This window comes from Podarcis pityusensis, assembly GCF_964106645.2.
Source record: "Podarcis pityusensis genome assembly, chromosome: 6".
NCBI classification, from domain to species: domain Eukaryota; kingdom Metazoa; phylum Chordata; class Lepidosauria; order Squamata; family Lacertidae; genus Podarcis; species Podarcis pityusensis.
In genome coordinates this window covers 23,123,148-23,150,626 of record NC_138030.1, presented here as the reverse complement: position 1 = coordinate 23,150,626, position 27,479 = coordinate 23,123,148, and the positions used below count along the sequence as shown (strand labels likewise).

At 42.1% G+C, this 27,479-nt stretch overlaps 1 protein-coding gene across 3 annotated transcripts in view; it reads right to left on the bottom strand.

Moving 5' to 3' along the window:
* Positions 1-22,784, bottom strand: part of ZHX3 (zinc fingers and homeoboxes 3) — a 50,793-nt gene extending 28,009 nt beyond the window's left edge. The window contains exon 1 of one of the 3 annotated variants that reach the window (XM_081009216.1): positions 22,476-22,784. The gene's annotated coding sequence lies outside the window, so the exon portion shown is untranslated. Of the gene's footprint in view, positions 1-3,796; positions 3,974-22,475 lie in introns of those variants that run through there. The other 2 variants (XM_081009215.1, XM_081009214.1) reach the window with 2 other exon arrangements.
* Between the last annotated feature and the right edge of the window lie 4,695 nt (positions 22,785-27,479).

Below are 27,479 nucleotides of genomic sequence, written 5' to 3'. Positions count from 1 at the left end.
AAAGCAAAACTAAACTCAGTATAAGTCTTCTCCTGGTAGGGCTGGGAATGTCCCACTGGAAACCATAAAGATCTGCTGCCACTCAGTGTAGACAATTTTAAATTTGATGGGCCAACGGTTCTGACTTGGTACATGGCAGCTACCTATGTTCCTATGTAGGGGGAGTGTGTGAACCTGACACTTCACTCAAGCCTCATGGAATCTCACCCATGTAGTGCTAAACTATGGTTTAGTATTATGTGCGAATGAAGGCTACTGGAGTTCCATTTTACCATGCTGGCCAATTATCTTTCACAGATAATTCATTTGGGAGCATCCAGAAAAAATTAAAATGAATAAGCATTAATCACTCAGATACTGATCAGCAGCAGCACTGTGTCATCTGTGTGCTAAAGGTTCCAAATGCCACAATCAACTAGCCAGGAAATTGTTTAGAGAAGCAATCACAACCACCAAACCAACACCGTTACAACCAATGGCTATATATAGGTCTTCCGCTTGACTTTCCACTATAGGCTTCCTCTCTTCGAAGTGGCAAGTCAATTCTATCTGTTCAGAACTGGTAAGTTGCTTCAAACAGTTTCCTTTAAAAGATTGAGACTAAACTCAAAGACAGATGTATAACCAAATGTAAAACTCGCACACACAAAAGAATGCACACAATACAGGGAAAGAAACCTTTAAGATAAATTCATTTCTTTTAAGAAAAATCCACAATATAATAAAATGAAAAGAAGAAAACAATCAGCTTTACTTCAAACTTCCCAAATTAATACACCTGCCAGAATATTGAGATTTTTGTCCATTCTAAAGTTTGAAGAAAGGGACTGGGAAAGATTCTTGTTTGAAAACCTGGCTATTTGCTGCCAGGAATGAGGAACCGGCAGTGGCAGTCAGTGTTATGGGGATTGGCTTCACTCTTGGCAGCACTGTCACTGCAGCTTACCCGGACAGGGCTGGGCTGTGGCGGGGTGGCAGTCAGGTCAGGGCTGTGCAAATTCACCAGCAGGAGCATTGGCTTGGCTCTGTTGGTGCATCTTTGCAGCTCCAACCTCTTTATAACCCTGCCCTGCCCCAGCCCTTGTCAGCTAACTCAATGATTTCCCCATACTGAACTAGTCAATCCTGGGAATATATGGCTCTCCAGATGTTCCTAGACTACAGTTCCCATCATCCCTAATTACTGGCCATGATGTCTGGGGCTGATGGGAGCTGGAGTCCAAGAGCACGGGGAAGTTTGCATAGGATTCTCATTCCCGAGGCAAACTGGTCTGCCTAGTTTATTGTTGTTGTAGACTCAGTATAAGTCAACTTCTTAGGAAGCCTCCCACCCAAGCACCAACCACACCCAGACTTACTTATTCTCAGCATCATGTCGCTTCTGTTCAAACAGCAACACATGATACTTATGCTTTGCCTCTTGTTGGGAAAACTGATGGGCTAAAGGACTGTGGCAGAGGTTTCAGGTACTTCTAGTGACTGAGCACAAACTGCAGTTGCCGTAATAAAACCTACATCTGCACAAATTTTAAAAGCTAAACCTCTTAACTGACAATGGACACCAGATGTCCTAGTAGGAAATGAGAGGTTCTCAGTTGTGTCACTAAAAGGTAGGGAGAAATTCAAAGAGGTTCACGTTCAAAGGCAATATGCAAACCAAAACAAAACCGTCCTTCTCTGAATTTTGCAACTCAGCTCACCACCGGAGTAATATGTTCAAAAATGCATCTGCTAGGGTAAATCATGCACAAAATGCACATTATTAGTGAAAACAACTTACAAAAATGCATTTTAATGAAAAGTGCTTGCAAAAACGTGCATATTGGGTAAAATTACATTTAAAATGTGCACGTTAGGCAAATTTTGCAGACAAATGATCACGAGCACCTCTTATAAATAAATAAATAAATAAAGTGGAGAACTGAACTTAAGTTTCGAAAAATGACAAATGGTGAGAAACCGAAACCGACACATTTGCCCATCCCTAATAAGAACAGACATCCAAGCAACAGTTCCCCATGCTGCCATCTATGTGCTATACTGTGTAACTGGAACACACATTGTGAGAAGCAGTAGGGGGTTGGAAAGGGATCAAGAAAGATGTCTTTCCCCAGGAGAGACCCCTGCACTAATCCTAAGAAATCAGGGCACACAGATTGTGTACTGTACTATATATACACTGTCCTATAGGCCAGATGGACCAACAAGAAACCCGTGTGGGCTAAATTGGCCTACAAACCAGGCCTGGAATCCAGGCATCAGATGTATCCAAAGAGTCCAATTAATTTCCCCAAATTACTGCTGTCTATATCTGTCTTCCGGATAGCGGTACACATAATGATTGCTCTGAGACACTGAAATTATACCAGTGTTTCCAACAGCAAACATGTGAAATGTGCACATCGTACAACTTTATTCAAGTTTGAAGGAACACTGGCCCATTCAGTATTCCATGAAGTGTGAACATGGATGCTTAAAGACCCGAACATTCATATATTATGCCATGTGTTTGTTGCAGGAGGCAGTGTCAGTGTTAACACACAGCAGCACCCTTAGCGCGGGTTGATTCCCAGAAACATTTTGTATAGAATAATAACTACTCTTCTGCAAACAAATGCCAGCTCCCTCGGCCTGAAGCAAGATGAGCGTTGCACCCCATAGTCAAGTTTGACTGGACTCAACCATCCAGGGGTCCTTTACCTTTACCATTATTTCAATTGCTGCTTAGGTGCTGGTGTTATGATGCTACAAAAGTATTCCAATAATATCCATTTCAGAAACAGCTTACTAACTGGGAGGTGGGGAAGAGGGAGGCAGAATGAGGACAGAAACTAGTTAGCTAAAGGACACCTGGATGGTTAAGTCCAGTCAAATTCAACTGTAGGGAAGCTAGTTAATCAATATTGTATAGTGGCCTGGAAGTACCAAGAATTATTCTTACAAAATTAAAGGAACAAAAAAATGGAGTGGATTCTGATGGCCAAATGCCACATGGTAAGCTGCTTATAAATCTTACTGCGTGGGTCAAGATGCTAGCCGGTTAGCGTGCACAACAAGCTTACAAAAGATATAAAAATCAAAGCTCTCTCACACACAACCTTGGTTAAACCCAGCATAAGAATATTTGTAAAATATAATAAACCTATTTGTAAATATTTATAAATTGCCCCTGTCAGGGAACTGCCACCAGTGCCGGAGGGAGAGAGCAAGATCCAGAGGGATTCCAGAGAGTGTCCCTGGATTTGGAGAGGCAGCCCACCTTCTGGGGAAGAGAATCAGCGTAGCACCAGTGGAGAAGGGGGGCAGATGGAGGAAGCGACGAGGCGGTCCCATGACTCCTTGCCGGGGACCAGTGGGGAGAGTAGGGGTCCTCCGCTGCCTACGCCCTCCTTGCGCAGAAGGCTTTCGCGCAGAGAGAGTAGGAGGAGACTAGGCGTCCAAGAGCTTCTTTGCTGGAAGAAGTTTAAGAAACGCTCACTGACGGATTCTGCCAGCGATTGAGACAGCCACGGGTGAGTGGCTGTCCGGACAGAAAAGGTTCACTCAGGCAACTCAGCCAGGTGTTTGCACCGGCTTATGCACGAGCAACCCCTTGAACCACTACAGCCCCCCTTCCAAAGTTGTCAGTAAAATGAAAGTATGGCAGCAGTTGTCTTGACTGAAGGGACAGAGGCCATAATGCAGTCTCAGATATTTTAGAGCAAGTTTATCTAAGCAGCTATCCCATGTCTCCACAAACAAGAGCAAAAAAAATGAGTGTTTTTAAAAGCAGAGTGGATGGGAAAATGCATCTTACCACTTTTTCAGGAGTATGTTTCAACAGCTTACAAACTCACTCGGCCCTTTTTCCCCTTTATTAGTCTTAATTTCTACCCTTAAAAGCCAAAATGCCTTTCTGCATTAAACCTCTGCAGCGAATGTACTGATGCCACTATTCCTGTGATTTCCCCCCCACCTCAGCTATGACTCTCACAATATTTAACCCAGCTCCATACGCAGGATTCCAATACCTTTCGGTAACTATAACAGCAGAATGTGGTTTGTGACGTCACAGCAGACGCTACGAAGGCTCATTCAGGTTTTCCAGCCCACAGTCATTCTTCCATGTTTTGGTTAATCAGAAGGCGCCCAAGCCCACATTTCTGTATTAGCTCGCAGATAAAGATGAGATATATATACATATGTGGAAGACAGAAGTGCCTGGCGTGCTCTAGTCCATGGGGTCATGAAGAGTCGGACACGACTAAACGACTAAACAACAACAGCAACAACAAAGATGAGACATACTAGAAAGTCTGGCTCCCGCAACAAGACAATAACTATTTGAAGCTTGCATCTTAAAAGTTTCCCGGTAAAAAGAGTCTACAAAACATATATTCTTGTTATTGTTTATGGGGTTAAGATTTCAAACACACTTTGGAAAGCGATCAGAGCTGAATGCCAAGTCCTTGACCTGCGAAGTTACCAAGAATTTGCCAGGAAAAATTTAATACGTAATGAGAGAACAAGTGGTGAAAAGTGCTGAGTGAGGGTGCTTTGCTTTGAAAAGCTGCACAAAAGTTCTGCTGGAGCATACTATGCCCTGGCCTTACATTCTTCTGGGCTACTTATTGTTAATTCTTGTTATGCAACAGGGGAAATTAGCGTAGACTAAGGTCCTGTAGCCAAATATCTGGCTGATTGTTTCAAATCACCATATGATTCTACAACTCTCTCCTCTGCCCATTTTCTCCCCACTCCCTCCAGCTTTTTCTCCCTCTTACTCCCCTGAATTTCTCCCTCTCTTAAATGTCAACACTTGCTTTGTATCCCAACTCACTTCCGTTGGCATGTTTCCTTCTCGGGCCCTTGGCCCTGTTTCACTGTTCTCTTAGACTCTTGCTTCACCTATCCATTCTTTCTGTCTGGATAGCTCTGTTGGTTATAGCTTGGTGCTGCTAAAGCCAAGGTTGCAGGCTCAATCGCCATATGGGACAGCTACCTATTCCTGCATTCCTGAACTAGATGATCCTCAGAGTCCCTTCCAACTAGACAATTCTGTGATCAGAGCAGGTCAACCATCTGCAACCAGAAGACATGGACAGAAACCATCATAACCAGGACAGTTGCATTTAAACTTCTCTTCAGTCCCTTGGAACAAATCTGTGATGGAATTCTAATGGGAGAAGAATACATGAAGGCACCCAACCTGTTATTTCAAATTGTGACTCCTCACAGACCACCATTCAACGTTAAGCACCACACCAAGAGGGAAACAAAAACCAATTTGCAATAACAAATATGTGGCATTCCAAAACTGCTATAATGTATTTAATTGCCTGAAGGCTCATGAGGCCACCATGAGGTTACCTGGGAGGAAGGCCCAGTGAACTCAATGGGACTAACTTCTGAGTAGACATGCCCGGATTGCACAGTTACTGCCTGTATTTTCAGCAACTTGACTAGTTTATAATAGCCACATAAAATGTTCTCCTGTAATTGTATATTCTGTGTCTTATGACACTTACTTGAAATACCTTTTGAACTGGCTTCTTTACTTTGGTTCAGCCCAATTCATTTAGCATCTTCCGAATTAGTAGATTAAGTGATCATCTAGTCTGGATGTAACAATTTGGATTGTTGAATGACTCATTATATTGTGAGACTGTATTATTTTATTTAACCATACAAGTTTAAGTTTTTCAGTGGCAAATACAGTGGTACCTCGGGTTACATACGCTTCAGGTTACAGACTCCGCTAACCCAGAAATATTACCTTGGGTTAAGAACTTTGCTTCAGGGTGAGAACAGAAATCGTGCTCCAGTGGCACGGCAGCAGCAGGAGGCCCCATTAGCTAAAGTGGTGCTTCAGGTTAAGAACAGTTTCAGGTTAAGTACGGACCTCCGGAACGAATTAAGTACTTAACCTGAGGTACCACTGTAGGTTAAATACAGAAAGTTTAAATTAAGTGCCAGAGCATTAAATAAAGAAAACTGAAATTCCAGATTATTTTTCTGGCACAATGGCTCAGTCCCATTATAGGTCTTTCTCAACAGATGCAGGTTACAACTGAGACACTGTGTGTACAGTTACAAGGGAAGGATTTTTAAAAAAAAAATCTAATTGATTGGTTAGAATGCCATACTGTAAAGACATGCCTTTAAAATCTAATTTGGCTAAGTAAAACTTAGTAGAAATTGCATTTGCAATTGTCAGAAAACAAACAGTTTTCCTTTGGATACTAGGCTTAGAAATGCAGTTTCTTAGCTTCAAAGGGAGGCAGATGAACAGCTGTGGAAAGGAAGGTCAATTCACATATACAGCAGCAAAGTACACCACATTCCTTTTGTCTCAGAATTAACATATCATTTGTTCTCATCAGTGGGAAATTCAATCACTTTGCCTTCTCTTTAAACTTTTGCTTGTGTGGCAGAAAACTTGACCTGCACTTGATCTTATAACTTCAGACCAAACTCTTTTGCCTGGCAAGGCAGAGAGTATTTCTTCCCTACTCAGAAGTTTACAGGCTAAAAACAAGAACTTTGGGAAGATGGGGAAATTTTTCATTTTAAAATAATAGCCCACAAATGGCAATATTAAAATAAATTTTAAAAATCAATAGCTTTTCCTGAAAATGCAAGAAGAAAGCTGTTTGAAATATTTTATCTTAAATATGGAAAGTTTTGTTTTGAGGGCTATGGCTTAAATCTATCCAAATTTGTTTTCTAAAGAAATGGGTGTGGATGGGGAAAGAGGGGATAGTTATTTTTCTCCACAGCTTTAAAACATGCAGATGTTTCATTCCACAATCCTATCCCCTCTAGGGAATGTTCCAGAGAGTTTGCACCCAATAGCATAATTTGAAAACTACTTTGTAATTTTCAACAGTATAAAATTTTGCAACAAAATGTTGTGCCAATAAAAACTGAGGGGGAGGACAGAAGAGGAAGATTCTGGACTGTGAAATAAGTTTGTGCTTACTTGGATCCAAGAGTAACATTTCTGCTGAAAAGAGGATAATGAATTACATATTTGTATAAATGTGTACATGATTTGGGACCTGCCCTAGCACACACACAAAAAAAAAAATGTTTCTAGTAAGCTTCATTCCTCCCCACCCAAATGAACATTTAACTTCAGGGTCGCTTCCCATTGATAAACTCTGGTCCATGAAACCATTCTATTTAGTCTAAAAGCAAACTCCACGAAAATTGTTCATGAATTTTCACCTGAGTGAATGATACATATTCAAAACTCAAGGAATACATCCTACTGGTGGCACTGTAGAGCCATAGGGACTTATTGGTACCTATGGTGAACCTGCCCTTGGACAGCTTTCTGGACTAAAGTTATGGGGGAAATTAGCAACATTAGTAACATGGTCCACCCAGATCTGGCTGCATCTCCTCTCTATATTTAAAGGCAACCGATCCGCAGTTATTTCACAAACCTGAGTTGCAGCTCATGGTTTGGTCTGGAGAGAGCTAAACCACAAACCCAGAAGTGGATTAAGGCAGGCTTCCTCAACCTCGGCCCCCCAGATGTTTTGAGACTACAATTCCCATCATCCCTGACCACTGGTCCTGCTAGCTAGGGATCATGGGAGTTGTAGGCCAAAAAAGTCTGGAGGGCCAAGGTTGAGGAAGCCTGGATTAAAGCAACCCATAGTTTAGCTATGTGCAACAGCAGAACGACTGGGGAGGAGAAAAGCTGCCATGTTCTCCTCTCCAAGAGCCTGCATGTTTGCTAATTCATACTAAGCCATGGTTAGGCTTACCATTACATGTGAAACAGGCCGAAATACTTGAAAAGGCAGGGTATTACATAAATATAACCAAAGGCAGTGATCCACATATGAGGAAACCTACATGCACAAATGAGCCCTGACCAAAGGTCTGCTTTTGTACAATAAATATGCTTATGTTTCCTAATTTGTTATATATAGACAGTAAGTCTCTTCAAGTGACAGCCCCTAGCCTAAAGTATTCACATCAGTAATCTGGCTCTAGGTCAGTTTAATTGACTCTCCATTAAAAAGAGGAGACACTTTATATTTTCTGGCTATGGACTCTACACACACACACACACACACACACACACACACACACACACAAAGTAAGGTCACCTTTATTTGATCTAGAAACCTAAGCAACTGCAGATAATTACAGGCTTCTTACCAAAGGTGTTTGGACTGCATGAAAGAGTTGCTGCAGAAAGTAAAGGAAACTTTGTAGGCAAGGCAGTTCACAACATGATCTCAAACAGCTGACTTATTTTGTTAATAAAAAAATAGTCACCTTGTTTACTCCCCTCAGCTGATCTTGCTTGACCACTAATACAGAGGTGTTTTTAGCTTGCCTCCCCATGGTTTCCCCCCTTATTTTAAAGAGCAATAGGCTTAGTCACCTATTGCTTTTAGGTGTTATTTGGCTGTGCAGACACACCGACCCCAGCTGCTACCTTTGGTGCATCTCATATTCCTGGCTTTCCTGGTTGTGCCCTTTGTAGCAACAACATTTGAGATGTGTCAAAGGGCTGTGAACCTGAGGCAAATGTTCATGTGGACATGACCTGCCTTAATCTACATGAGGTTTCCTATGAACAAACCACACACTCCATTTGCTCATGTCTCCTTCACAGGTTCAAAGAGAATTTACTCCCCCCCCCCCAAAAAGAAATACATAAGTTTCTTCAATGTTAATATATTACACCATAACTATACAGTCATACCTCATATTACGTTTGCTTCATGTTACGTTTTTTCAGGTTGCGTCCCGAAGCAACCCAGAAGCACTGGAAAGGGTTACTTTCGGGTTTCGCCACTTGCACATGCACAGAAGTGCTAAATAGCGCATGCGCAGAAGCACCAAACCGCACACCTGCGCAGATACAGCGCTTCACGTTGCCGGCTTTTCATGTTGCGAACGGGCCTCCGGAATGGATCCCATTCGCAACCAGAGGTACCACTGTACTTCATCAATTTATAATTTTAAAAGCCCAAATTCAGCTTCCCATATACAAATTTAAGACCGATGTTCACTGTGCTGTGGTATGCTAGTTACATCTATATTTAGCTTGTCTTCTAAAAAAAAGAGTGTGCCCACCATCGCTGACAGTTTTGAAGCAGCTCTGGGGTACAGGGCCCTTTGGAATGGGGTACATCTGACATAATCAGTGATGGGGGGGGAGAAAGTGGCATTCAGTTCCCCCTCATAAGGTTACCAGGCAATAAGAGGTCCTCTTTCTTTCAAAGATAAGATAAAGTATTTTACAGGGGGTGACTCTTAGGTATTCGTTCCCCAGTACTTTTAAGAGGTTAAAAAGGACAGGTACGTGGAATCTGATTATTAAACACAATTCTGTCTCGGGAATAAGTTGGTTTAGCTTGATGGTCCTCAGCAAATATCAAGCACAAGATAATAGCAAATGCAGGCAGTCACTCTCGGTCAAATGTCTAGCTTTATTTTAGAACCTAGAGAAACTTTCTGTTATTCACAGTCATGGAAGTTTCTATTCACCAGAAGAATAAGAAATCAAGATAATAATAAAACAATAACAATAACAACAATAATTTATTATTTATACCCCGCCCATCTGGCTGGGTTTCCCCAGCCACTCTGGGCAGCTTCCAACAAAATTTTAAAATACAATAGTTCTTCAGATATTAAAAGCTTCCCAAAACAGGGCTGCCTTCGGATGTCTTCTAAAACTTTGGCAGTTGTTTTTTCTTTGACATCTAGTGGGAGGGCATTCCACAGGACGGGCGCCACTACTGTGAAGGCCCTCTGCCTTCTTTTATAAACTTTTTATAAAACTTTTTATAAAAGAATAAACTTTTTATAAAAGAATGGAAATGGTTTATAGAATATTTACAGATAAATTGTAAACAGATAAGATCATTGGCATGATTATTGTAATAACCTGCAGTTTTATAAGAGTATATATTTAAAGTAGATGAATAAATGAGCAAATTAAGTTAATTTGGATATGCAGAGGATATTAAAAATAAATTTAAGGAACTGCAGAAAGAGGAGGAAGGAAGTCAAGTTTTTAAATGTTAAAATGATTGTAAAATTAGTGAAATGTATAAAACTAGTGAAATGTATAAACTTGAAAAGTAGAAATAAAATTGGAAAAACTGGGGGTGAAAGAAGTTCCTATTCACCAGGGTGGGGGGAGTGAGTGATCTGTAATCAAAATTCCTAATACAGTGGTACCTCGGGTTAAGTACTTAATTCGTTCTGGAGGTCCGTTCTTAACCTGAAACTTATCTTAACCTGAAACACCACTTTAGCTCATGGGGCCTCCTGCTGCTGCCGTGCCGCCGGAGCACGATTTCTGTTCTTAACCCGAAGCACTATTTCTGGGTTAGCGGAGCCTGTAACCTGAAGCATATGTAACCTGAAGCGTATGTAATTCGAGGTACCACTGTAATTCAATACAAAATAATACTGAAAGGCAATTTGAGTATTACACTCTTGCAAACAATTATCACTTGTGTACTTCAGCTGAACTATGCTAAATAAAGTATTGTATATTTGGTTTGCATTTCCCATCCTAGCAGCTATACAAAGACGTCTGTCTGTATTTCACTGTACTGTCATATAAATTAAATGGGTATGGTTCTACACAGAAGGGAATTCATAACATCAACAAAGTGAAAAGCTCCTAGGTTGGCTGCAGTAATTCATTGCTCAGTAGAGCTCCTAGAATACACACAGGCACTCCTCCTTGCTCAGATTCCACCCCCACCGTCAATATTAGGGTATTGTTTTGTATACCTGAAGGAGCATCTCCACCCCTGTCATCCAGCCCTCTGACATCTAGAATCACATGGGAAGGACCTCTCTTCTCCAACCCTGGGTCTCAATCTTCCACCACCACACCATCTTCTCTGCCTTCCTACTGGTCCATCTGAGTCTGCCAAAGCATTCCAGATTCTGATGGAGCCAAGGGGTCCATGGCACATGGAGAGATGGAAATGTATTTATTATCATTATTTTTGACTGCTGTTTTGTGCAAATCTGGTATAAAAGCGGTACCTCGGTTTAAGAACAGTCCTGTTTATGAACGATTTGGTTTATGAACTCCAGAAAATGGAAGTAGTGTCCCGGTCTGCGAACTTTACCTTGGTCTAAGAACAGAATCTGAATGGTGGAAGGGCACTGGCGCTGGGAGGCCTCATTAGGGAAAGCGCGTCTCAGTTTAAGAACGGACTTCCGGAATGGATTAAGTTCGTAAACTGAGGTACCACTGTACTAGAAAAGTTGTTCTTCAAAAATAAAAATTAAAGAAATGTAAAAGATGCTGTTGCAAGGACAAGCAAATACGTGTGTGCATGCCCACAGCTGGACAGGTTTCCGGAACTTATGGATGACAGGAAAATACTACTTGATGGGAGAGGACAACAGCATACAGAACAAATAAATTCCATGAAGGACCACCCACTAGTGTGGTCAGGAAACATCAAGACCGATTTCAGAGGCATAAAATTGAAAGCACTTGTGTGTGAACAAAGTTGCACAACTGCACACAGTGGAACAGCAATCCACATACATATTATTGCCCTGGTGTGTGCACAGCCCTCTGTTAATGCCGCATTCGTAAAAGAGTTTTGCAATTTGATGCCAGCAAGAAACTTGAGGGTAACTGTCGGCATATGCCCCCTAGACCACAACCTGATATATGAAAATAAGTAATCTCAGCAACATCTGTCAGTGAGAGAATTGTCATGTCATGATGATAATGAATTTGAAGCATTAGAGTCTTAGCTTTCTGACAGAATCCGTGCATGTTTTCGGAATGCTAGACTAATTTTTAGTGAATGCAACACAAGCAAACAATTCAGTGGTAGAGATCTGCTCTGCATGCGTAAGGTCTTTGGTTCAATCCTTGGCCTCTCCTGGTTGTGAAACAGCTCCTGCCTCACAGTAGTACAATTTTGAGCTAGATCAACTTGTGATCTGACTCAGTATAAGGCAGCAGCTACCTGTGAACTCACACTGACAGTTTAGGTTTGACTTAACATTGGAACGGCCATAGAATCCACTCCAATTACTGCTGGCAAATTGATTTACAGGTACCCAGTGGAAGCTCTATCATAAAATGTTGTCGTGCCCTTAGATAAACTAACCAGATAGTCAGGAAACACTTATTTTTATATATTTATTTTATTTATTAGACTGACATTCCACCCTTCATCAGAAGCTCTCAGGGCTGTTCACAATATAAAAACACAAATAGTTAAACAGAAAGAACAAAACAATAACTCCCTTTTCCAATGCTGAACTTCTGAACTCTGGCAAGTCAATCCAGTCTACATCTGAACTCTTGCAAATCTTATCTTCTTTCTTTTCAAACACTAGACTGTAAACAAGAAGATAGCCCAAAACACAAGCCATCTCATGAGGTATGCAAAATTCAAAAGTGTTAGGAAAATCAGTCCTACTAATGACTATTCTCAAAAGAGAACTAACAAATCTGGAAGTGTTTAATATCTTAGTTTTGAAGCTTGTTACGAGCCAGATGGCTCAGTATTAGCACACCAAGACTGCAGCACAGGGCTAGAACATTTGAGTCATTATTGACTCAGAAGAAAATAAAACACTCCATGTTGCCTCCATGCTTCCCAAGGTGATTTCATTTTCTTACAAATTCTTCAACCCAAATATTAGCAGCTCTCCCCCTTGAACTTAGAAGACAAGCTCCAGACATCACTTTTTTATATAATAAAAAAAAACAACCAGTGCTCAGGAAGCAGTAGTAAGCAGCACTGTTAATACAGAAAGAGAGTGTGGTTTAGACTTGTATATCAAAATACCAGGCAGGAAGATTAATATCACACTAGAGATAATGCCTGCTTCTTGTTCCCACAGCTAGAACAGTGCGGTTAATTTGACTGATCACAAGTAAAACGAAACTTAAAACAGAGCCTCTGAACCTAGGACTGACCATACCTGCTCCTGCTGCAATTAAAAAATGCCCCAAACTCCTGCACAGCGGGAGAACGTTAAATTGGCATCACATTTTCAGTAAACATGGGAAGAGGAGGGACAAAAAAAGAGGGTTACTGCTAATGAACTATTCAAACTAGCACAACCATTCTTGGCTGCACCAAAAGGATGATTTTTTTAAAAAGGAAGAAAAAGCAACAAACTGATAAGAGAACTAAAAGGCTGAGAACACAGGTGGCTGCTTTCATATAACTCAGGCGGCTGAGTTCATACAGCTCTTTACCGACTGGCACCAGCACCCAGAGTTTTAGACAAGGGTCCCCCAAAACCTACCTGGAGCTGCTGTGAATTAAACCACGATATTTTGCATGCAATGCAGATGCTCTACTGCTAGAGCCCATTCCAAATTAGCCCTCTTACAATACATTGGCTATTTTGTTAACCATTTTCAAACGCAAACAAGAATTCAGAAACAGATATCAACGCATCTTGCAACATTACCTCAAGGACCGCCTCTCCCCATATGAACCAAACCTGACCCTGCGATCAACACCGGGGGCCTTCTTTTTGTGCCTCCTTCACAAGAGGCCCAGAAGTCAGCAACACACAAACAGGCCTTCTCTGTGGTGGCTCCCCACTTGTGGAATGCTCTCCCCAGTAAGGCTCTCCTGGAGTCTTCATTACATATATTCAGGCACCAGGTGAAAACTCTTCTCCATTACCAGGCCTTTGGCTGTTTAACATTCTATAGCTTTTTAAATGTGTTTGTGTGTGTGGGGGGGGGGTGTTTTACTGGTTTGTTTATGTTTTCTTATCTATTTTGTGTTTTCATTTGGTATTTTTATGTTGTGAACAATCCTGTGATCTTTGGATAAAGGGCAGTATACAAATTTAATAAACAATAGTAATATTCTACTGTGCTCACAATGATTATTGTTGAGCATAAGAAATGCTTCCAGGCAACTTCATCTCACCTTGTTGGATTTTGTTTATATTTCTGGGAGGGAAAAATCTGATGAAGTAAATATAAATCCTTCACCATAAGTGTGCATATGGACCCATAGTACAATGTTTTTTCTATTCCTTAAAATAAGTAAGTCATGCCTGGTTTTAGATGACAAGAACTAGATGACAAGTTTTAGGTATCTGTCCTTTAGCTGGGCCGAATTTTTTTTGGAAAAAACTTTCCTACGCACTTTTCTCTGGTGTCCAGTAGTTTTCCAGTACCACCAAAGCTTTGGTGTTGCCACAAAGGTGTACAAACATCTTCAGAGCAAACTAACTCCAATGTGAGGAGTAAAGCAAACCCATATTTCCGAGACATGAGGTAACTCTCTTTGGAAAGATGCTTTTGCCAACAATGAAATGAACAAGTACAGTGGTACCTCGCAAGACGAATGCCTCTCAAGATGAATGCCTCTCAAGATGAAAGAGTTTTTCGTTTTTTGAGTTGCTTCGCGAGACGAATTTCTCTATGGGCTTGCTTCGCAAGACGGAAACGTCTTGCAAGTTTGTTTCCTTTTTCTTAAAACCGTTACAGTAATACAGGGTGCATTGCTTGAAGATGTGCAGTTGCGACTTGACTTCGGGGAGCAACTCATAGCACGCGGTGTGGTAGCCTTTTTTGAGGTTTTTGAAGATTTTTTTGAAAAAATTGAAACCGTGCTTCGCAAGACGAAAAAACTCGCAAGACGAAAAAACTCGCAGAACGAATTAATTTCGTCTTGCGAGGCACCACTGTATCTAAAAGCAGGATGTATGGAAGGCTCGCAATGTCACGGTGAAAATGTGGCCAACAGCATGGGAAGGCCGCTTCACAAAAAACCATATTGTTCTGTGTGGTGCTGCCTGTAGGTGACCCACGCCACTGATTTTCTGAAAGGCCTTATGCTGTCACAGCTGGTGCCTTTAATATTTCATTGTCTACCTGAACACACTTGCTTTCAGCTGTGCTGGAGAAAAGTAAAGGCACCTCTCTCGCTTAAAGGTTCACTCTTCTACAGTGGCTATCTGGTGTTCAATACAAGGGGCATATCTCATGCTGACAGTTCTGAGATTCTATACTTCTCAATAATACCTATGGGATCCACAAAACCAACTGCAGCCCAACAGTTGTGTATGTAGCCTACTAGGTGCTTGACACTGATGAAGCAAGAATGAACATCTTGATATTCTACAAGAAACATTTTTCTTGTTGAGTTTCTCACCAACTTTTTAACTAAACACAGTGCTTCAGCAGGTAAAAGGTTTTGTATATTCTTAGCCCAATAGAAGCATTGATCCAATAAATAAAATTCTCATTCCAATCAATCACAATCCTAAATTTTTAAACAAACTTTGTGAAGTGTTGGGTTCACTTTTCTGCTCCTGTTCTAACTACCCTTACCCAATAAATGAGGGTTATAATTATTCCCAGTCTAAGTAAAATGGATTTGTTTATTTAACAGACCTTAAAGAGGTTTACAAAAAAAACCAACAATATTAAAGTTAGCAATAAAGGACAGTTAAAAAGAGCTACTAATAAAGGATATAGTTTTTGCCTCTAACCTGTTGTATAATGGGCAACCTGTTAAAAGCAGCCACTTCTAAACAGACACTAAACACAACCAATTGTCACTGTGGAAAAATGTACCAGTTGGCAACCATTGTGGAAATATCAATAACTACTTATTTTCAGAAGCCAACACTGGCTTGTTTACAGGGCACAAAATTAACCCAGAGAACTTCCATGTGAGGTGTGGGCACAATGTTCACTTTGAATCATGGTTCAAATCCCTTGAGAGAATCTACCCTTCTAGCTCTAGTCGCTCATCTGCAAATAGGGACTAATTCTAGCCGACTTCACAGAGATTTTCAAAGGCTGATTGAGGCAAGCAAGGAAATCACCCTTCCTTTCCTTTGACCTCATAGTAACACGAAAGGAATTTCTAAGTATTCATTAAATGCACAGTGAGAACCAAAGCTCATATAGCTCCTCAGAGGCTGAAACCCCAGGGCTGGCAACACCTCCTATACCCAGTTTACAGTCTTCTGAAAGGTGAATGCTGGCAGCCAGCAATACCCAACAGCAAAACTGTATTCAGACCTGCATCCTAATCCCAACTCCAAGGTTTGTCAGGATGCAGTGCACTTCAGCTCCTCATTTGCGATAAAGGAGTCCCACCATGCTGTTATAAAGACATTAAAACCAACAGGAAAATATATTTAAATTTCATAAGATGCCTAACACAAATACTTGTTTGTCTTGCGGTGTCAATCGTTTCTAACAATTCATCTCTCGTTGACAGATGAGATGCAGTACGGATGAAGAAACCCAAATAGCAGAAATGGTTCGGGTGCCAAGGCACCTATGTTCCAAAATGAGCATAACAAAGACATTGAATATCTTCTTCACAGGGCTCTTACGTAAATGACACATAATGTTTATATGTTATTAGCAAGAACAACACAAGACAAATTGTGTGTCTATTTCAGGGCCCTCTGGGAGAGTTATTATTTTGTTCTGTTCCTTAGGAACATATGAGTCTTGCTGGGTTAGACTGAAACCTGCCTAGTCCAACCTGTCTAGTCCAACATCCCATTTCCCAGGGTGGTTCACCAGATTCCTCTGGGAAACCCACAAGCAGGACATGAGCTTGCAATATGTCTAACTTGTTGCTGCCGCTGCTCCTCTTCCTGTTCTTTATAATACCTCTTATTCTGGAGATAGCATATAGAGCTGCCATAGGATAGTGACTAGAGTAACTAAGACTTGGGAGGCCAGGAATGGTATTCAGCCGAGTTTCAACATTAGTGGATCTATGTTAGTCATCTTCATTAATTTCATTGGGTCTACTCTTGAGTAAAATAAAAGGCAGGGCCACACCACATACAGTATACATTTAAAGTGAATGACTTTCCCCAAAGAATCCTGGTGACTGTAGCCTGTTAAGAGTACTAGGAATTGTAGCTCTGTGGGGAAAACTAGAATTCCCAGGATTTCTGTGTTTTAAATGTGTCCTGGACATGTTTTAAATGTATGGTGTGGACCTGCCCTTAGTTGAATACCACCCTAGGGTTCAAATCCTCACTCAGCCATGAAGCTCAGTGTGTGATCTTGAGCCATTCACTCTTTCACAGTCTAACCTACCTTTCAGGGTTGTTGTGCAGGATAAATGTAGGGGGGGGTGACCAAATAATTCACTTTGAGCTTCTTGAAGAAAATATGAGACATAAAAGTATAAACAAATCCAGCCTTTGCAACTAGACGACCTTGGAGAGCCACTGCTATGCATTTGCAATCACAGAGTCCCATGTTCAATTCCATGCATTCCCGGTTAGGGAAGCCACTGCCAGTCTAAGTTGACGAAGCTGGGCTAGATATGGTCTGACCCAGTGCTTTTTTTTCTAGAAAAAGAGGTGCCGGATCTCACCATCAACACCTCCCTCGTTCTCTTAGAATGGCAATTGCAACCACCTGAAAGGTGCCGGAATTGAGTTCCTGTGAGTCTCCTCTGAAAAAAGCCCTGAGTCTACCCCCATAAGGCAGCTTTACATACATTTTTGTTTACTTCGACTGGAGTCCATGACAAACAAACTGAATCAATATCCTGCAGATGTATACAGATTTGTAAACGTATCAATGGGAATGTTCATACATTCAGCTACGAAAGAAATTTTCCTAACACAGTCTTGCTGTGCACAAGCTGCATTGGCTATAGTGGGGTTTATTCCTGAGTAAGGATGCATACGACTGCATTGTAAAATTGATGGTCAGGGAACAGGGAATATGAATTTTTAAAAATTATCGTCATCGGATCTGGACTAGAATTGCAACACTTCAACACACAGCCAACTTAATTAACATAGCAACAATTAAGCAAGGCCTCTCTGCTGCTATAAACACAATTCTCCTTTCAGTTCATTTCCTTCTTCTCCTCACAGGTTCTCTGCTCCACTTGATTTTGTTGCTGTTTTGTAATCCTTCATGCTCTTACGGTGGGGGGGGGGGGGATCAAATTCATTCGCCATAAGTAGTTCCAGTACATGAGAAAACTTTTGGCTCTTCTCTATCCATGGAGAATTAGCCAGCAAAGTTTCTTAGGACACAATGATCCCAAGTTTGGGACTAACAGAATACAAGTGCTTACATGGAAAGAACATGGAGTAAACTAAAATCTAAATTAAAATTGCAGATGGGGGAAAATATTGCCCAAAATAATAAATGGTTACACTGTGTTTGTTCCCAACACCTGCAATTAGAACTCTTGAGGGGTGGGATTGAGAAAAGGTTAAAAAGTAAAGATTTGATGGGGGAAGGAGAAATGTTATGGGAGTACATAAAGCATTAGATTTCAGAATTTCTTCCTTTCTTTTTTTTTAAAAAAAAAATCCAGCAGGAGAGTTTTTAAAACATAATAATTCCAGACCAGTCATTTCCCAGAAATGTTAACCATCCAAGTGAAAGTGACGCAAGACCCCAGCACACGCTCTTTCCATCTGAGATTGGCATCCCACTCAAACATTTCCAGTTCCCAAGATCCTCTGCAGCTAGCTAAATGCAAATAAGAGGTCCCTGAGTCCAGAGAGGTCTTGCCTGCCAACGCAAGTCTTGCAGAAGGCCTGATTACAACACTACTCCTATCAGTGACATATTAGTTTTGGTTCCCGGTATCAGGAGAAGCAGAAAAACCTAGGTTAGGATGGGAAGATATGTGTGCTGCTTCCAATAATTGCTGCAAATTCTTCAAGTGATCATCTTCAAATCATTTCACAGCAGTTGCTTCTGTTGGTTTTTATCACTGCTGTTCCCTGTTATTTATACAAAACCCATAATGTGTTTTGTAAAAAAAAATTATCTTACCTGTCATCACAGTAATTCAAAAAAAGGCAAGTAACTATTATTCCTAATATACAGATGAGGAATCCAGACGGATGCAACCAGTCTACTCATTATATGCAATTGTGAGTAAATTTGCTCTGCCTTAAAAAAAGAAAAGAAAAAGCAACAATTGGGAGCAGCGGAAGGGCCTGTGGGAGTTTAAGTCTGTCCCTGTCCATTGTTCCCTCTCTCCCTAAAAATTGCTTCCACCTGCTTTTAGCCCTGCAGCGAACCATATACCAGTTCCCATACACTTCCACAAAGGGAAAAAAGAAGCTGGGGCAGATTTTGAGTGGAAGCGTGCTTCAAGAGGGAAGGCTTAAGCACACTGCCACTGGTCCGTAAATTTTCGACAGGCAACTGAACTCACTCTGTACAAAATTACACTTCAAAAAAATCTTATTTTGTACTAAAACCATAGCACACAGAGAAGGAAGAGTGGCTATGCTAAGTTCTGACTGGCGCTGCTCAGAGTCCAGGAACTTTTAGTGTCTCCTCTACTTGAACTTTTCCATTCCAGCTGGTCATCAGGATAACTTGTAGCCAATAACTTGAACCTGAGTTTGCTTATTCGCTTATTTCCTCCTCCCTCCTAATCATTTTTTCTTTTTGTGTCATTACAAAAGGGGCTGTGATTTTTTAAATTTGGGGTGGTAGTGATTTGCAAGCCATTCTGGGAGTCTTTATTTTTTGGCTAAAGATAAGGAATTGGGGAAAGAAGCTTTAAATGGACAAAAATTAAAAAGTTCTTGGCTAGCTCGGACCACACCATCAAAAAAATCATTTTCTTTGAATTTCTAAGCAACGGAGACCAAGTGTGTCATGAACTTTTTTAGGCAGCTGCTACAGCCACTTGAAAGAAAACAAACCTGTTATGTTTATGCATCAATGTCAAGCTAAGTACTTAACGTGGTGTTGTTTTCAAAAAGGGAGAAAAGGCTCCGGAGAAAATGCCAGTGGTTTATTTTAATATACCAAATGCGGCTGCCATGCTGTGTCCGGTTTGAAGTTAGCAGCACGTTGCAAAAACAGACTGCGCTGGCAGCCGCTTGTTACAGAGGCGCAGGATTATAAATGAGAAATGACAGAGGTAAATACACTGTTCGCCACAAGCTGGCATGAACGCAACATCAGGGCCAAGCAAAAGTGCAATGCACAATGCAACTCAATGCTGTTGTGACACACATACCAACTGCTCTCAACTGCGGCCCACTGCATATGAGTATCACCTCCAGGCTGCACCTCAATAAACAAATACCAACTTCTGACACACTGAGGAAATCTTAGCTTCCATGTTTAAAATCCACATTTCTAGTCCTCAGAAATATTTGGGAGAGGGTGTGTAGTGTTGGGGCGGAAGGGGGAAGGCCTCCACATTGTATGAAAACCAGAAACTTGGTACTAAACTGATGTCTTACAAGGTAATTTACACAATATATTTTAACTGTACGTAATGTAGGCAACTTCTGAAAAGAGCAGTTGTTTTTAACAAGAGTCAACACAGCCATGCCAATATACAGTGAATCTTTACATTGCAAAAATATTTTTCTGCATCATGTTTTCCTACTTTCAAAACACCTTCCTACTATTGCAACTTCCAGGATAAACAGCTTTCTGACCTTAAGAGATGCCTATTGGAATAAACAGCGAATAAAATCTTTTGACACCTGAAACACTTACAGATTTAATGTGGAATCACTTTCATAGAATAGAGTCCACTTCATCAAATAAAGCTGATGCTTGACTATTTTATATTTTTATATGTGTATGCATACATGTGTGTGTGTATACACAAACATATAAACATATATATATATTTTTAAAAAAGTAGATTACCCTTCATTAGGAATTCAAAAGCAGTTTACAATAATCTTCATAAAAATCAGTACAATAAAACCAGGAAATATACAATGTCCACTGTATATATATATATATATATATATATATATATATAAAATCACCACAGACCGTACTTTTTAGTATTTCATGGTCATTTGACCTCAGTTTATATTTTCCCCCATATGTTTGTTTGTCCATGTGGCTATATAAACACTGATAAATGCACACACCCTTGTCAAATGGGAAAAATACTCCAGGTATCTAAGTAGATTCCAGGCCACAAAAGCGTAGGCCACATTAAATTTGTAGTCTTCAAGGTGCTACAACATTCTGTCGCAGTCCCTCCTGCCACACACACACACACGGAGAGTTACATAGCTAGGGATGGCAATCTCAGAGATCAGGTAAAAAAATTTCTCAAGGCTTTCCTTTCCTTCCTAGCAAAATAACACAGTGCGAGAAGAATTCAATGGGAAAATATGAAGGCAATGAGATCTAGGATCAGTGACAGAACCCAACAAGGGGAGGAAATATTATCAATAACAACATTTGTATAGTGCTTTCAAGTGTCTCATGGAAGTGTTCAAAGTGCTTCATAAGCATTATCTAGATGAAATCCTTTAAAATCCCGTAAAGCAGGTATGGCGAATCTGTGGCCCTCTAAATGCTGTTCAACTACAATTCCCACAATTCCTGATAAGTGGCCATGCCAGCTGGGGTTGATGGGAGTTGCAATCTAAAAACATCCTAGGTCCCCCATCCCTGCTGTAAGGTTAGTCAGTGTTATTATGGCTGGGTAGCCCGTAGCCAGGTACAGGTAATCAAAAGAAAATGAGCTATCCAGCAAGACTTTAGGGTAGGAGTGAACATCCTGGTGGGACTGAGAAACAATGATCAACCCTAACCTTACTTACCTGGGAGTAAGCCCCATTGAATTCAATAGGACTTAATTCTAAGTAGACGTAGTTAGAATTGATTGCACTGGAAGAAACCAGAGTCACCATAAATATAGCCCTTGCAGTGATTGGAAAGAAAAGTAAACAAACCAATGGAGAAGATTTTTAAAAAACTTTCTGAAGGGGCATAGAAGTCAGAAACCTAGAAAAGTTTAGCAAAGGTAGCAAGTCTCTCTCTCTAATTCACGCCATTCTCCTTAAGGCAAGGGCCAGGCTGTCAAAAGCAAAGCTATTTAAGGAATGGAGTTGAGAGGCAGCTTCCTGGCTGAGATGGAGGAGTGGGAAACTGAAGGATGGATTGGACAAGTTACTAAAAAGTCCAGGGGCCAGAGGGGTGTGTGGGTGTGGATGACAAGAACGTGTAGGTATGGATTGCGTAAATAAGAGAGTCAGGAGAGCCAAAGATCAACGACAGCAGGCTCGAAGCATGGAGTGATAGGGTGGCCACCCCGTGCGGGGTGGGTGGGGAGTGAGAATCCTGCGACTGGGGGGGGGGGGGGAGAGAGAGAAGCCGTGGTTCTGGGAAGACAAAGGGACACGGATCCTGGAATGTGTTGATGTGGGAGAAGAACCGTGTCCAGAAGCGCAGGGTGGGAGTTCCCGGAAAGGGGTGGGAGAAGCAATGACAGCCTGGGAGCCCAGGTTGGGGGTCCTGGGGAAGAAAAGGGTCAGGGGGAGAGGGCATGAGTGGGAATCGAGGGCGTGTAAGGTAGTAGTGGTGGTGGGGAGGACTTTGGAGGGGGTCTTATGCTTGTCCCAGGGGACAGAAGAGGGCATGATGGACGGGGAGGGTCTGCGAGAAATAGGGGGCGTGTGGGGGTCACTGACGGAGAGAGGGAAGGAAATTCGGGGGTTTTAGGGGTGCGAGCCCCCCAGATGGCACTTACTGGAGTGGGACCAGCCATGGGCAGCACCTCCGACGTGGGAGGGGGGAGGCTGAGTTCGAGTCCCCGAAGGGTCGCCGCCGGGCGGGACTCACCTCCTGGCCGTCGCGGCTTCGCCGGCTGCGGGTCCCGAGCGAGGCGGGAGGAGGAGGAGGAGGAGGAGGCGCGTCCTGCTGCCCAGCTGCCGAGGCCCCGACGGCGGCTCCGTCCTGTGCGAGGGAGGAGGAGGAGGAGGAGGGACGGCGCGTGGGGGGGGGGGCTGCCGAACCGACGTAAGGCTCGGGAGGGAGTGGACTCAGCGGGCTCGCAATGCTGGGAAGTGGGAAGGAGCGCGGGGGGCGGGCGGAGTGGCGAGCGCGGCGCGGGCGGGCGCAGCAAACAGCGCCGATTGGCAACACTGTAATCTGGAGTGGCCGCGAGGAGGGCGGGGGGAGAGGGAGGGATCTGGGCCTGGAGGGGAGGGCTGACGTCACCGGAGTCGGGGCCGGGGCGTGCGCATGCGCCGTGCTGGCTAAAGTCGAGTTGGGCGACGTTGCTTTGCTCAGCCGGCGAGAGGGGAGGTTGCTTCTTATTTTCTCCCTCGGCTTCTCATTTTTCTGCGCCCCTTCCCCCCCCTCAAATTCAGCAGTTGTTTCCACGTTTCCTCCTTTTATTTTATTTTCCAAATTTTTTTATTGATTTTCCATAAACAGACAAACAAACATAAATCTTAAGTGTATTAATTCCACTTTTGTTTACATTGTTGGGTGACTTCCTCGACTCCCCCAGCTGAGTTTCAATGTATATGGTTGTAACAGTTTTCCAAAACTATTTTCACATAAAATTTACTTAGTCAATTAACATCTTTCTTTCTTTTCAGTTTAACTTTAGACATATTATTCTATAACATCACATATTTAAACCCTAGGCCAATCTGGTACTTGCAAGAAGTTCTATTTAGGTTATCTTAGCATATTTAGCTAAACAGTCTTTAAATATTTAGCTAAATAGTCTTTAAATCCTCCTTTTATTAAAAGAAAACAAGATTGGTGGCCCCCAGCTCAGCAGAGCAGAAATTTGCAACGGCGGGACCTACATTTGGGATACCCCTTAGCGACCAGCAACATAGGGGTCCAGGGGTCTTTGCCCCCCATATTTTATTCAAGTTGGCACCCCTGACCAGCAAGGAGGTCTCTGGGCATTCATTGCCATTCAAATAGTGTGTGTGCTCCGTGTCATGTGATCGATTATGTGTGGTGGGGCTTACCTGCCCCTCCCCCCCAAACATTTTATTCAAGTTGGCACCCCTGGCCAGCAAGGAGGTCTCTGAGTAACCACTGCTATCTTCTTCAATGGGGCTGTTCCATGACAGATCACACCTTTACAACCTCTGTGCTGCTGACCCTCAAACTTTGTGGTGGTTGAAATACGTACAGCAACAACAAATCAATTTGAGGCATGCGACTCAAATTGGGTCCACTAAACCCAATGTTTTTAAACAATGTGGACTAGAGTTGCTTATGGGGCCCCTATGGGATTAGAGGTCCTGAAGCTTAAGCTTTATTGGTTTCATAGTAGATCTGACCCTGCCTGCAAGCTATGGCAAAAGGGGCACAATGCTTCACATCTGAAGAGCCCTGTTGGATCAAGACTAGGGCTCCTCCAGTCCTCACAGTGGCCAAGCTGTGGGCCAGCAGGACCAGAGCACAGCAGAATTCTCCCCAGTTGTGATTCCCAACAACTTTTATTCTCAGAGGCATACTGTCTCCCAACAGTGGAGGTAGAACTTACTTGTCTGGCCACTGTCACCATAAATTGGTCTAAATCCTTTTAAAGCCATATAGCCGCCACAGGGTTTTGCACCAGCTGGAACCTCCAAACCAGGCCCATAGACCCAAAGCCGTCTCTGCCATTAGGCCTCCTGAGGTGGCTGCCTCAGGCAGCAGAAGTGCACAGGATGACAACCCTAAAAGGGCTGGTGACCCCTTTATAGGGTTAAAAAAAGCACATGGTCTTAAAACCTGACACATGGGAGCAAGAAAAGGGGGATTTGTGAAAGGACAGTTTTGGAGTGTGCTGCCATGTGGATGAGTGCAGGTATTAGCATAGCACACAGGTCTCAACTACTTGTCCCCTAGTTGACTTGCAGTGTGACAATGTAACCCACCCTCCAACAAGGCTATTTAAATTGACATTAAATTTAACCTGGGAGTAAGTTAGGATTGCACTATAAACTGGTAGAAGCAAGGGGAAGTACCATTGGCTGCTGATCTCATCTGGGCCATGGTTGGCCAAGTTGTGTCCCCTTCCATCACCACTTTTGATAAGCCACAAACCAGGGGAAAGACTCCTTGAAAATAGGGCACTGGGAGGCAGACTCTGGTCTCAGTAGGAACATGGAGTGCATACAGTTCTGTAGAGGGCCAGAAATGGAAACAGCTGATATTTAGAGAAGCCTAGCAAAAAGTAGTAGTGTTGTTGTTTTAAAAAAGATGGCTAGATTGTTTGTAATTAGTGTAGCTGGTTGTAAGCAACTGTGTCATTTTCTGAAACTATTCTAATTTGTCAGAAATGTTCACAAAATTGTTAGTCTGTTTTTTGTTTTGTTTTCTGTTGTGTACTGTCTCAAGGCATATGTTTGCCAGATACAGTACAGTGGTACCTCAGGTTAAATACTTAATTCGTTCCGGAGGTCCGTTCTTAACCTGAAACTGTTCTTAACCTGAAGCACCACTTTAGCTAATGGGGCCTCCTGCTGCCGCTGCGCCGTCGCCGGAGCACAATATCTGTTCTCATTCTGAAGCAAAGTTCTTAACCTGAAGCACTATTTCTGGGTTAGCGGAGTCTGTAACCTGAGGCGTATGTAACCTGAAGCGTATGTAACCCGAGGTACCACTGTACTTGTCAAATGATTAAAAAAAAACAACCTTCAGAGAACAGGAGCTTGTGGCTTCCTAAGCAGTGGAATGCTGTGCATGTCTATTAACTTCAACAGGACAGCAGTAAGTTCTATTAACTTCAACAGGACAGCAGTTTAGGCAATTCATCCTTCAGGGACAGTTTTTTGTGTAATGAGACCAAGCAATGTGACAATACGGGGACAGTTTTGTAGTTTATTCATATTCCAGAGAATGGCTTCGAAAATGCAAACTTTTCTCATTGGGGCAAGGTTCAAAAAGAAGGGATTAACTATGAATGCAGGGCAAAAACCATGCATGTTTACTCAGAAGTAAGCCCCACTGTGCGTAATGGTGCTTAGTTCCAGTCAAGTGAGAATAGGACCGCAACATAGTATTATAATTATTGAAATAAATACGATGTCTATGAAACAAAACACACACACTAAAATAACCAAAACAGACACTGTTTATCTTGAGAACACTTGCGGGTGGGGGGGGTGGGGGAAATAGTAGGTTCAGAAAGTAACACATCAGTTTACAACCAGTTACTTTTGTTACAAACAATGTATTTACCATTTTTTATTTAAAGGTACAATTTATCAGGCTTCAAGCTGTCTCTCCTGTAGAGTTCAGGCTAAAAAGAACATAAACTTGTTTCATACATACGGGTGTGACTTTATAAATAAAAATATGTGCCAATATACTTCCTGCACTCCTGCTATTTCCATTTCAGGATGGCTTCCCAGTACAGCCTGTTTAGATAATGATGTATTTGCGCACACCTGACTACAGTCTTCACCCTGCACTGAGTCACTGGAATGGCATCTATTGATTTCAATGGGACAACAATATTTAACTGCCTCACCCTGAAGATCTGCTTTAGATGATGGTGCAAACAGTAGCATGTGCCACCACACCTAACAGGTGGGGCTCTGCCTGCATGGAGGCTGGAGGAAAAAAGGACCTTATACAAGGTCAGCTTACCTGATATTGTCTACTTTGGCTGACAGCATCTCTCAAAGATTTGTCCCATAACCTGATCCCTTTAGCTGGGGATGCCAGGGGCTTTCAGTATATAAAGGGTATATTTTATATATTTATATATATCTTTTAAGATTCCTAGGCTGTGTGCACACCACACATAATTTCCCCCAAAGAATCCTGGGAACCTTACAGAGCTACAATTCCTCGCACCCTTAACAAACTACAACTCCCATGATTCTTTGGGGGAAGTGATGCACTTTAAATCCATGGTGTGTATTCAGCTTTTTGAGTTGGGTCAAATATCAATTCAATGCTACCATACTTAAAATTAATAACATAAATACTGAGACTTAACTTCTACACCATATACTTAAAGCACATGACTTTCCCCAAAGTATCATGTGGTTTGCCACTCACAGAGCTACTACTCCCAAGCCCCATTAACAAACTACAGTTCCCAGGGTTCTTTGGGGAAAGTCATGTGCTTTCAATGTGCATTAAATGCATGGTGTGGATGTATGTATGGTTTGACCTCTGCTGCTCCACTTCTCAGCAGAGCTTCCAAAGAACCCTATGGAAGGAAAGTCATAAAAAAAAATACAATAAATGTCAATACACGCTTTAACAGCAAAGGGCAATAAGCAAATGATGCAACAGAATCGTAAAACCAAACAGGTCATAATCACTACTCACTTTATGCCACTTTTAATATGCACTCAACCAACAAAAGCGTGACCACAAAAAACTGCATATGAAACCATTCAAAACAATGTCATAATAACAAAAGTATGTAATAAAGCAACAGCAAACTTTTTCTCCCCCCCCAAAAAAAAATTACAATAATTTTGTCACCAGCAGGAAAGAAGCAGCCTCTGGCCTAGATGGCAGCAGCAACTGGAGGGTGACTCCTTTTAAAATAACTGCAGTGGGAGATGAGAACACAACACTCAGGTCAGCAGATGGGTATACCATCTCTCAGGGAAGAGTTGTATCCAGTTAAGTTAGGCTCATAGTAGACTTATTGAAATCAATGAAGTCCATTCATTTTACTGGGTCTACTCTGAGTAAACTAACATTGGAGACAACCCCAAGTCTACAGGAATTCAGCTGAATAATATGGTGCCAGGTAGCTACTGAGCTGAGG